This window comes from Phasianus colchicus, chromosome 2 (genome assembly GCF_987193195.1).
Source record: "Phasianus colchicus chromosome 2, bPhaCol1.hap1.1, whole genome shotgun sequence".
NCBI classification, from domain to species: Eukaryota; Metazoa; Chordata; class Aves; order Galliformes; family Phasianidae; genus Phasianus; species Phasianus colchicus.
Genome location: NC_143437.1, coordinates 32,589,128 through 32,602,004, shown reverse-complemented (window position 1 = coordinate 32,602,004; position 12,877 = coordinate 32,589,128).

Here is a 12,877-nt window from a genome sequence, read left to right as displayed (position 1 = left end):
GGTCTCTGCAATTTATTACTCTTCTTTTTTCTTTTTTCCATATATAATATATGCGATTATTACAGTTTTTCCTTTCCAGGAATTCTTTTTTTTTTCTTGTTAACTGATGATTTTTGTTAGTGTAAATACAAAAATAATAATAATAACAAATCATTTCTGGTTTGAATAAAGCACAGGATATATTGGTTCTTTCACTCTCTGTCACTGAAGCCTGTAATGCAAATATGTCTCCATCTTTGGAAAATCTATGAAAACACATCATGGAATCTTTGAGTGATTTCCTTCATTGATTTTTTTTTTTCTTTTGCCTCTTTCGTATTCATACATATTTCTGAAAACTGTCACACTACCACACTTAAGAGCAAATTACAAAAAAAAAAAAAAAAAGAATCATATGCAAAGAAGTTTCCCTTAGAACAACAGAGCTGTATGGCTGTATGTGTATGGCTGTATGATATCAGTTAACTTAGGTGCTGTGTTTCAGTGCTCAGGTACCTACCGCCTTTTGGTAAATCGTGCTATGGTTGTCACATTTTTTCCTGGCAGCAACTTCCAGTTGCTGTACTTTGGGGAATTAAGTTACAGAAATGAAAACACGATGTGTCTGGTTCTGTGGCATGCCAAGGGAAATGAGATCATAGTTCAGCTGATGAATTTGTCCATGGGAATTCAGTGGGCACCTTCTGGAAACAAAAATCGCTAAGGTGTGCATTAACACAGGCAGAAAAGTGGATGTATGCCTACAAGAGGACAGTGGCAGTGGAATAAATTCTGTTACAGAAAGGCACTAATTATAAAGATGCTACAGCCTGCTATTTTGAATTATTTTGTCTCCAATTGTTAGAAAGAAGGCTTCACGTTTTGCCTTCCAGTTCCTTAAGTGCAAACCAAAAGTCTCTGAGGAGCATTTTTTTTGGAAGGTTTTTTCGGATACTCCAAAGTAACGTTAGGGTGGAGTCTCTGCTCAAAAACTGGTCTGACAAAAACCCCACAATAGGCATATTTTTGAAAAATATACTTTTTAACTCTGGAATGTGCTAAAATTTTCACATACAGTATTAATTTTAATCAGAAGTATTGGCTTTTGTATCAAAAGGATAACAAGAACTTATAACACTTTGTGGCAAGGGTCACTGTCCTAAATACATGACCACTGACTTCAGGGAGGTCCAGACTACAAGGATCGTTGAGGTCTGCAGATAGATTAAAACCTGAGCTGCAGATCTCAGAGCACTCAATATTTTGTGTGATTATCTGTAAAGTTGCCTGCCACAAAAGGTTTACACTGAAATCCTCAGAGGAATACTGTTTTGGAGACTTCTCCTTCTCTGATGATTATTCATCTTGAGAGAAAAAAAAAAAAAAAAAGAGGGATGGGGGGGGAGTAGAGGGGGTTAGGGAGTTTCTGTTTAAAAGGAGTACAACACCTGTCACTGTGACACCATGCAAAGTTGTGAAAGGTGTGTCCAGGGCATCCTGCCCACCACTCCCAAAAGGGCAAAAGGTAGGGAAAAATATAATCTCAGGTTTCACAGGATGGTGAGAATATGAAATGTAGCTTAGCTGATATGAACTGCCAAGTCCATGGCACTATGGTGAGTGAACAACAGGTGCAGGCAGCAGGGCAAAACCGCAACCAACCCTGATAGAGAGCAGTGGTAATGCACTTTCAGCAAGGTGCTCCTGAAGAGCATTAAATACTTTAAGACATAGTCCAGGGTTAAAAAAAAAAGTAAAAAGATCACATTGGTGCCTAAACCATGGATCTTGGAAAGGAAATGTTGAGTAGGGTTTTTAAAATTCAAGGGGTAATGGGGGAGAGGGGGGAAGATACTACTTCAAGCTTTGCTCAAACTTTTATGACTTTACCAGATTTTCCTAATTCCCAGAGGTTTTGCAGCAAGCCTGCCATGATTATCTCAGTGCCCAGAAAGATGCAAGGGAATGTGAAACTGATCCTGAACTTTGAGATCTGAAGGGGAATGGTGAAGATGTCAACAGGAATGGGCAGAGAACGAAGAGTGGCAGGTTCAAATGAAAGAATTACCTGTGATCTTTTTGAGCTTCAGGTGACAAGGATTCATCCTGAATACATCAAACTGTCAGTTCAACTCACAAAATAGAATAAAAATGGTCAGAGCAGGGAGGTGAAAATGTTCAGCCTAGGAATAATAGCAGAAAACAAGAGAAAAAAATTGTACACTGAGAAAAGAATGTCTGTGGTGGCTTTGAGAGAGAGTCGTGAAGGTAGAAGCACCTTTGAAGATGCTGAAAGAGCAATGAAGAAGGTAAGCCGTGAGCCACAAGGGGGTACTGCCACAAAAGCCTAGCAAGAAGAGTGATTGGGGTATCAGATTAGACAGGAAGGTCAAAGAGGACACAGAGATCTCCGTGTTAGCCAGAAAGAGGTCATTTGAGACCTTGGTGAGTTAGTTTGAATGGGGAGGACTGGAGCCAGATTGCAATGAGTCAGAGGAAAGGAAATCAATGCAGTGGTCGTAAACAGGCCTTTCAAGTCACTGAGAAGTGAAAGGGAGAAGGGAGGGCTGTGAGAGAAAGAAACGCTGACCTATTTGCACTGGAAATTCACAAACAATGTACTACTTATCCCTTTCCCTTCCTCAATGTATGAATTACCTTTTTTCTTTTTTTTTCCTATTTCTGCTGTATTTTGTTATTTTCATTTTGAAGATCAGAGAAGTTTCCAGACCCCACAGTTTTAACAGTCAACCATTAATACATCTCAGGCACCTACTCAAGGAAGCATATATGTACAGCAGTCTGTACAAATTTCTGTCTCTTACATTTATTACTCAATCTCCATTTAACCACAGAGCTTCATTTGTTTTCTGCACGATCACTGCTTGCATGATGTCTGGGACCGGAATTCATTGGTGCCAATCTAAAATTAAATTTTGTTTTAAAACCCTACAAATTCTACAGACATGAAGTGAGTGATTGTGCTATAGAATATTCTGTAGGCAAGCCTGGTTTACTTGGTTGTTTCTCCAAAAATATGTTTATTCTTTTCAAGGCACGCATTTGTCCCACCAATCATGGGTTTTGCCAACCTGGCAACATCTGAAAAATGTAAAAAAAGATTTTGATTAAAACTTAGTTACAATTTAGCTGTGTAATTCTCTCTGTAATGAAAAGGAAGCTGGTAACAAGAAACATTTTAGAAAAGTAAAGGACTGTAGACTGATGATATTCCTGATCAGAGGCACTGCCTTTAGGGTCAGCGAGAATTGTGCCAGGAAGAAAACCAGTGGTGGGGTTAAGGATTTCCACAACACATTTGAAGGAGTTACTTCTGGCTGATTTTAAGACCATCATTTTCAAGTGCCACCTTTTGTTCATGATGCTTTGATTTTGCAGTGTGAACATCTCAAAGAGAAAAAGCCCTCTGAATCACAGCTTCCTTTGTAAAACACAGATGAAGTAACACATCCTGTACACCCAGCAGCCCTGCAGTCAGGCAGTACAGGTCATTGGTGACCAATAGTGTCTTTCTGGGTGGCCTGTGAAAAGTTTTAATCATGGGTGTTCCTTACAGATCTTGCTGATGGATAAGGAGACAGAGGTTGTGGAGCTGTTCCAAGATGTTCCTTGCCAGTGACTGCTCAGTGACTTTCAGCCCCAACAACCCTGTGCCAGGGACAGGCTGCTCCCAGCTCAGGTACACCTTGGTTTGCAGCCCTCTGTTTGCTGTACCATCTGTAAAGCTGATTCCACTGACAAAACTCTGAGAGAACATGGAGAAGGTTATAATGCATCTATAAAATGAAAACCATTTTCAGAATATTCAGCTTCACCTTTCCTCCAGAGCAATACTGCAGTATATTTGGCTTGATTTTTTCCCCCATTATATTTAAATCAACAATTTTATCCATGTTAAATGAATACCACTTACATCAGATTTAATTGTAAGTTATGACTAAATAAGCTAAGGGATTTAGCCCATTTTTCAAACAGTGAATTACTCTCACTTCAAATCTTGCAAATGTGTTTTTGATTTGTAGATTTGCATGCAACATATGCACAAATACATCTCCAGTTAGGTTATGCTCTGAAGCTCCCTCCAGAGACTATTAAGGTAGTTGGTCACCTACTGTCTAGTGAGAGTGCCCCCTAGAATTAAATGAAGTTAACAATTTAAAAAGGAAGAAATTATAACCTTAATAACCTGTGAATAATCTTGATTGCACACACATATTCAGCTCATCTACATTTGAATACAAAGTTTTGGAATGAAGACATCTGCTAAATTTCTTGCAGCACAAGCACACTGAATGAGACAGACCTTAAAGCTCTGAAATGCGACAATAATTCAGGGCTACATTCCCATATGAATTACACTGCTGTAATGTTATTATGGGCAAGGTAAATATGGCAGCGCTTCATGCCAGGAAAGCAGCTCACAGTCTCTGCACAAGCCCAGCTGGATGCCATCTTCCCGCTCCATGTGGCTGTCACACAGGAACCAGCCTTTCTTGGCAGCATTTCCATTTCCATCCTCCCCCAGCATTTCCATTTCCATACCTCCACATTGGAAAGGTAATTATTCTCTCTTTCAAATTCATTTTGATCACACATATAGGGCTACGCAGGGAGAGATTGGGTGTTCTGCTCATATAATGGGATTGCTCCACAACTGCTTTGCATCTCTGGAGTCATAAGAGAGTGGCATCCCACAGCTTTCTCTTGGTTACACTCAGATGTAGCATTTTCATTTAATGGTATTTGTTTTAGAATATATGCAACATATACAATGTTCTTTCCTTCTCTGTCTTTAATTCTCCATTGGGAACAAAGCTCATTAATGGTAAGTATATCACAAGTGAACAAATGAGATTCCAAGAATTATTTACTGAATACCTGATAGTGATATTTATGCTCAGTCTTTTTTCCTGGTGTATCTTAAGTGCGAGATTCAGATTTTTACCTCTGACAGTTGTGGGTTGTTTTTTTTTTTTTTTTTAAGATGTTTTTGACTAAAGTATGTAGTTCACTGTGAAGGTTTTACAAATTCACAGGTGCTATAGATATTGCCAGGAAGCTTAACTAATACCAAGCATCTGAATAAAATAGTCAACCTTCCAAGCTTTCAAAAAATTCCACATTTTTCTAGCTCCTACCTGATAGGAGCTAGCATCCAAATATTTTCTAGGGAGTTGTGAGAGATTTTTACACAACTGTACACTTGAAAGTCACTGTAGAAATAGTAGAAATACTGCAGTCTCTTGATGTTGCTTGGCTTTATCACAGCACCATCAGTACAACATGAACTTCTAAACTGAATTAGACATAAGTGAAGGTTCCTTATTTTCTTTCCTTATTTGAGTACTAAGAAGCTGTAAAATCTTGAGATTCAATGACATTACCTCTCTAATAAAAGGAAGAAATAAACAGAAGAAACACATTTAAGCGGCACATTAAACAAAAAAGAGGAGCTTTTGCCATTCCAATTAATTACATAACTGTAATTATCAAACTAAAAATTCTTGTCCTCACCTTCCCATTAAAAAAAGGAATACTTTTGTCCAATTCTGTTTAACAAAAAGTCTAACAGCATGTGATCTTTCAGCAATTAGAGTACTCCGTTAATAGTGCTTCAGAATGCTGTAGCTTTGTGGCATGGCCTCAAATTCTTTGTACTAACAGATAGTACCAGCAGAAGTCAATGGTCATTTTGATGAGCACATATTGAAAAACCCTTTTAATCAGCATAAGGAATAACGTGGCTAAGGAAGGCATCTTGTACTAGGATTGTGGTTGGCAGATGGAGGAGGTTAGATAGGAGAACATACTTGAATCAACTCTCTCAGTATCACACATGGTGTAAAAATGCAGAATTCTCTTTTATTTTAAGATGAAACTATTTGATCACTTAGACTTTATGCAGCCAAAACAATATTTGGCCTAAAGAAAACAAATGCATAGCAGACTTTAGGAATGAAAGTAGTGTTATAAAATTGTATGCAAACTATTTCAGATTGGTTCCTGTTTGTTTTGTTTTTCCCCATGAAGAATCACACAGTATATTATGTCTATTAATTAGTGCATTTTCATTAAATGCAAAATGATATTGTGACGAAGGAGTACACAGAGTTGGATGTTTAGACTAAAGAACTGGTCTGCAAAGGTTCTAACAATTTTATTCATGTACATCCTACCATGCAGGATTTCAGACTATAAAGAGCTCCGCTTGCCTCTTCCTACTCTTTTTGTAAAATGTTTTGCTGGAGAATTATGGTATCTGGAGACAAAGGTCATTGAAACTGGATCACCTGAAAAGGCAGGGTGGTCCTTCTGAAGTCATTTGGCAGTTTTTATGTTTTTTGAACGGAGAGTTTGATCTCTGCTGGTTATCCCAATACCCTTCATTAGTATCATTCAAAAATCTTTCAATATTTCAATTAATTCAGTATTAATTAATGTTCTTGTTTGTTTATTGTTCATATGACTTTCATAAATCTCATATCCCTAATTACTCTGATAATTAGAGGAGAGCCTCATGCTTGTCTTAGTTGAACATGCTGCTGGAATTTCTACAGAAAGCAAATTTTAAAAGCATTTATATCTGGTAGTATATGAAGCAGATACCTTACTTAGTTTTAACCAAATACCTACATATGCTTTCTTTCCAATCTTTCCAATTTCTTTCCAATCCACTTTAATTTGAAAGTATATTTTAAGTTTTCTCTGGACACATCAGTAGAAATCAGAAGCAGAACTTCTGATACAAGAACTACAATAGCCTGCTTAGTTTTTATGAGATAGACTAACTAAACTTGAGATTTTAATGTGTATGGCTTTGGTATTTATTTTAAATGTACGACAATGAGATAAGAGTTGTAGATAGTTTCAAGGACTGTATCTGAACAGTCAGTACAGGAGTGATCTGAAATCTCATGTCCAGCAGCACCACAGTCCTCTGCCTCTATGGGAGCTGAGAAGAAGGAGGCCAAAGCAGCAGGTGGGGATGGATGAAGTTGCAGCCTGCCTGCTCAGAGGAGCTGGGCACCAGGACTGCACAGCATGCCATGCAAAGCAGCTGCCCTCCATTTAAACACAATCAAGGCCTGCAGCTCACAAAGGAACTAATAGTAAGAAGAAGATTCTGAAAGAAAACATCTCCTGAAGAGTATTCTGACTTAGTTGCCAGCTACATGACATATAAAGATAGGTTCAGACAATTGTTGTACAGTATTTGGTGGCAAGAAGATTTCTTATGGAATGGTGAGCAGATCTTCAGAGAAAGCAAATATCTGTTCTGAGATTTCATACAAAAAACATCACTAAAAAATAACTAAAAATCTCAGGTGAAGTCATTTTCTGATGCTGATATGCCAGAACTATGAAATCAGGTAGTTACCAAGACAAACAGAGGATGAATTCTTATCCATAAAACAATAAATTCTGACCTTTAAAATATATTCTTTACATAATATTAAAGAGGGAAAGCACATTTTGAGCTTTTAGGATATCAGAAAATTGCTGCTGGTTAGTGGAGTGGTGAAAAAAGGAATAAAGAACAAAGAATCACTTTTGCTGGATCACTGGATTAGTGCTTCTCCTGCTGTCACTTTTAAAGCTGAAGCTTCTACACTACTGGTTGGCTGAATATTTGCTTATTTTGCATTTTTTTACACTATATACAGTGCCTCTTACTATGAGGAAGTGAAATTTATTACAGTTTGCAGGAGTTTTATGACTTGGAACAGCAAAGCAGTTTATAAGGAGTGAACATTTTAGTAAAGCTTTTTTTTTTTTTTTTCAACTGTGCTATCCAATTGTAAAATGGGGGAAAAAAAACATAGGTAAAAGGATTAGGCTACATTATGAAAAACTGCCAGTTTCCTTCTTTTTCTAGAGTAACACAGTGTGTCCAAGGTTTAAACAATTTCAAACAAATTTTAAACATCATAGCAACATAGCATAAAAGAAGGCATTATTCAGCATAAAATATTTGCAGATTTCTTACTTTCTAAAGGAAAACTGTGATGCCTGCAGAAATTATCCATGTCCACAGTCACACAAATGTGAAGAACGCAAAGAGAAACTAGCCAAACTTGGAGGAAGCTTGGATCTGAAGATGGCTAAGGCCCAAAATCTAGGCTTGAGGAAGCCTGCAAGGACCAGACTGTGTTTATAAAGCTAAAACAGGGACTTCAGGCTCCTAAAAGCCACTGTGAAATGCCCAAGCCACTGTGGTATTAATTGCTGCCAGATGTGGGTAATGCACTCTGGTTTTTGAAGGCTTTGCTTTGGAGGCAGAGCCCAGGTGCACAGAGAGCCTAGTGGGATGATTGAAACCAACTTTCCAAATTGAGCCCCTACCACTGGCAGGAGTCGTGTTCCAGCTAAGCTGTGTGCCTGAGGTGTGTGACACCACCACCCTGCTTTGCAGAAAGTCAGCTGAGGTGAGGGGCAACAGAGGGCCTCTGGCTACATGGTGAGTTGAGAGAATGAGAGCAAGGGTCTGAGCGTGATGTCCTGGTGAGGAGTAGTGTACATTCATGGTGACCATGACCCCACTTCTCATTTGAGCCAGGCACGCCATCAGCCAAACCTAAACACTGCAAGCCAGACTGAAGAGTGAGCAAAGGTAGCTCGCATTCACTTGAAAAATAGCATGTAGACATAACCCTCTGTAAGAAAGGAATGAAAAACCACACTGGCTGGATGATCAAAAGTGATGAGATGCCTGCAGCTCCCAAGCTTTGCAGACTAAGGCTTGAGTTTCAAATTTTTCTAACAGCTGTATCCACACAAATTTGTGCAACTCTGCCCTGGACAGAGGAAAGCTGCAGGGCAGATATGCAAGCCAGGGCTTATGCAGACACCTTGGTCACAAGCCATCCCTGCACAGTGGGGAGGGAGATAGGATTCCCTGGGGATGCACAAATGTTCTGAGCCTAATTGTGTCCAGAAACAGTGAAATAATAGGGAGCAGATATGGGGCAGTGAGTGCTGATGTGGCCTACCAATGGGGCAGCACATGAGCATGTCCACGAAACCCATGATTTCTATGGGAAACATAGAATCCTGGTTAAGAGGCCCATGCTCTCCAAGTATTAGAAAACCAAAGATCTCCATCCCTACCATCTGAAACACATTCTCTGTTGTATGCAAAGAGATGTAAGATTTAACCAGAGTATCACAGAGGTACTTTCCATTGCTCTCCTGGTAATGGAAGACTTGGACAACTTTGGCAAGAGCTGGCAGGAGAGCAAAAGACTGGGCATATCACACCATTTGTGTCCAAATTGATGGAACTAATGGGAGATGTCAGGCCCCACATGCCAGCCTGGGGGCAGACCATCAAAGCAAGGAAGTCTAAAATCTCTAATAGCGATGAATTTTGAGGAGAACATGGGCATATTAAGATCAGGTGTGGAGCTGTAGGTCTAGAGGCATACAAAGCTTTGGAAGTCCGGGACAGAAGCAGGCAAATGGCACCTAATGTACTATAAGTAAGACTTTAATGAAGAGAGAAATTCATAGGGTTCCATAGCTGGTAATTAGGCCGGCCACCAAAATTCAGAGATTAATACCATGCTATCCTTTGTACCTTCAGAAGAAGTACTGAAGCATCATAAGTAATTAAAAAATACTAGAACAAAGAAAAAAAAAATTAATCACTTGCTGTTTTTCACCTTTAGGACCCCCTTCTTTCAATATAACCTTTAATTTATGTTTTAATTTATTAATGAGAGGTTCATTATTGAAATACTTTCTGCTCTGACTTCCAAACTGTGTTAGACAGTTACGAATATCTACATAGATCTATATGGTTTCATCTACTATTCTTCTATTACAGTCCAAGAACCTAATATGTGATAAATTCTCTGTCATGTCACACCTCATTAGGAGCAAAATAAGGTAATTACAGCTGAATGAAAAATAGGTTTCCCACTGGTAAAAGAAAAAGAAGAACAAAAGTGATTTGGAAGCCTTTCTCCATCCAACATTAAGCTAAGTTCAAGTTCCAGAAAAATCAGTTAAAAGACAAAAAGTGATTTCTTATTGGGTTTTGATTATTCTTGTTCCATCCTAGCTGGAAAAGTGAAATTTTCATTTAGAAAACACTTGTTTTGTCTTATTTTTTTTGCCATTTTAATAGACAAAAACAATGTGAGATAGCCCTTGGACATCAACTAGCATAGTATCAGTGAATCAACATTTTCAGACAAAAAGGTATATCATAGAATCCTAGGATGGCCTGGGTTTAAAGGGACCACAACCATCATCTAGTTTCAACCCCCCTGCTACATGCAGGGTTGCAATCACCAGAGCAGGCTGCCCAGAGCCACATCCAGCTTGACCTTCCAGGGATGGGGCATCCACAACCTCCTTGGGCAATCTGTTCCAGTGTGTCACCACCCTCTGTTTGAAAAACTTTCTCCTAATATCTAACCTAAACCTCCCCTGTCTCAGTTTAAAACCATTCCCCCTTGTCCTATCACTATCCACCCTCATAAACAGTCGTTCTCCCTCCTTTTTATACACTCCTTTCAAATATTGGAAGGCCACAATGTGGTTTCCCTGGAGCCTTCTCTTCTCCAAACTAAACAAGCCCAGTTCCTTCAACCTTTCTTCATAGGACAATATGTATCCCAAATGGATAGGAGAATGTATATCCCAAATATTCCTACCTCATCCACTAGGTGCTTCAAATCACATCCTTCTGAGACTAACTTTTTCTAAAGCATATAGCTGAACCATGCTTTTCTGTGATTCATGTTTATCCCAAGCATGAATTTACACATTTGAAATGTCAAAAAGAGCAAACTTCAGCATAATTAAAAAATCTAGCTTGGAATTTTCTGTAGAAGATATCTAAACAACATGACAAATTGCATGATAATCTTTTAGCCTATAGGTAAAAATTGATATAGAAATCAGCAGACAGACTGATAAGCATGAAGAATACAATGCTACCTGGTAAGTATTATAACCTTCAAAAGCACTTGGCACATTTATAATATCCATTGCTGTGAGCTGATGCAGCTTAAAAGGTTAACAAATTTATACATTTATAGCATTCTCATTTCTATTGCAGATATTTCCAAATGTGTCACATGTACTCATCCTCACTGAAGATTAACTGCACAACAACTTTGAAGTGTTAAAAAAAAAAAAAAAAAGCAGTGTTTGTGTCCTGGGAAAGTAAACCCAGCCCACAATACTTTCAATAACACAGAAATAGATTGCTGCTTCATAGCTCAAGCAGATCGCCTGATTTTCAAGAAACCTTCCCAGTAACATTCACCTTTGGTCTGTAACTTGGCATTAAAAGCATTACATACTACAGAACTGTAATGGAAAATATATATGAATTAAAAAGTAAGGTTAATTCTGCAGAAGCTGTTCCATTTTAATTATGGATTTAAGACTGCGATGGCATATCTTTTAGCCCTCCGCTCTTTCCTCTGTATTTCAGTGTTTTACTTTGCATTGCATTTATCATTTCAGTAGAGAATAAGCCTTCTAAAAGCTATTTACTACTTTCAGTGATTGCACAGTGTTATGAACATATCTTCAAATTCAGATATCATATCCATAAAGCCATCACATACTGAAGAATCCAGTTATTTTGTGTATAACTGTCATAAAATTCACTTCCACTGAGATATTTTTAATAGTAACCTGGCTGGAAATGATTGTAAAATATTTTTTAAGTAACTGGATATTTCTTTTTCTCCAATGGCTGTCCTAACTCATTTCTCTCTAATGTATTCCTGCTCTGTATGTTTCTTAACAAGGGATGTTCTGTTCTTCAAACAATAAAGGCAATCCTTCAGGTGTTGCTGATTCTGTTACTGCCTTTACAGTTGGGTAAGTAGTTGCCAGGGTTTGATTTGTTCCACTAAATTGCCTTTATGTCTTGTAACTGCAGCACACTTAAAGGTGCTTTTGCTTTCCTTCTGGTGTTTAGCTGTACATTTTATTAGACCTAGTTCTTAAAGCTGTGTTTACATCACTTTGTTCATCTTTGCTTTCCTTTTAGAACTTGTCTTCCCTCTTCCTCTTAGGAAAGCAGGTCTGAAACCAAAGATATGGGCTGGAGAAGGACCTCTGCCACTGCCAAGCACTGAGCACTGCCCTGTGCTGCCATCTTGGTGGGCAGAAGTTGGCAGAGCTGCATGCTTACACATCCCCTGGGGCCCAAAGCCCCCCACCTGCTTAGCTGGCCTCCCATACCCAAAGCCCTCCACCTCTTCCACGTACTTTTTGGTGTCTCCAGAAGGTAGCAGATGACAATGGGGAAATCTGACCTGGCACTGGGCACCAGTTAGAGTTAGAGTTGGATTACCTCTTGCATTTGAGAAAGGAAATAAGCACAGAGGGATACTGAATCACATTTGTCCTTCACAGGGTAGATTTCATACAGAATTGGCTAGGTATTCTGCTGAGAATTGCAATTTTGTTCTAAAGCTGAAGGTTTTTCCCTAAACACATTAAACTTCCCTTAAGGAAATGTAAAGATGAAAGATATTTTCTTTTCTAATAGAGAATTCCAAAGGAGAAAAAAAATGTAGTAACTTCTGAAGCTGGCTTTAAAGTTTAATTTTCAACTTCTGATTGGTCCATTCATAAATCCTCCCACAAGCCAACTGGTGTCTTCTTTTTTCCTGACTTCATCTTCAACAAAATTTCTAAAGGAATGACTAACCTTCCTCCCATCTATCCTCTCAGCCTTCAGGCTGTTTCTTCACTTTAGTAACACATGTTCTAAAAAATGAAAGAAACATGCACTTCCAAGGAAGGGCCATATTGAAAGGTGTCACCAGGACAACCTGAAAACTGAATGAGAAGACAAAAAAGAAAAGCATATTAAGGGATACTTCAAACAAACAAAAGCAAACAA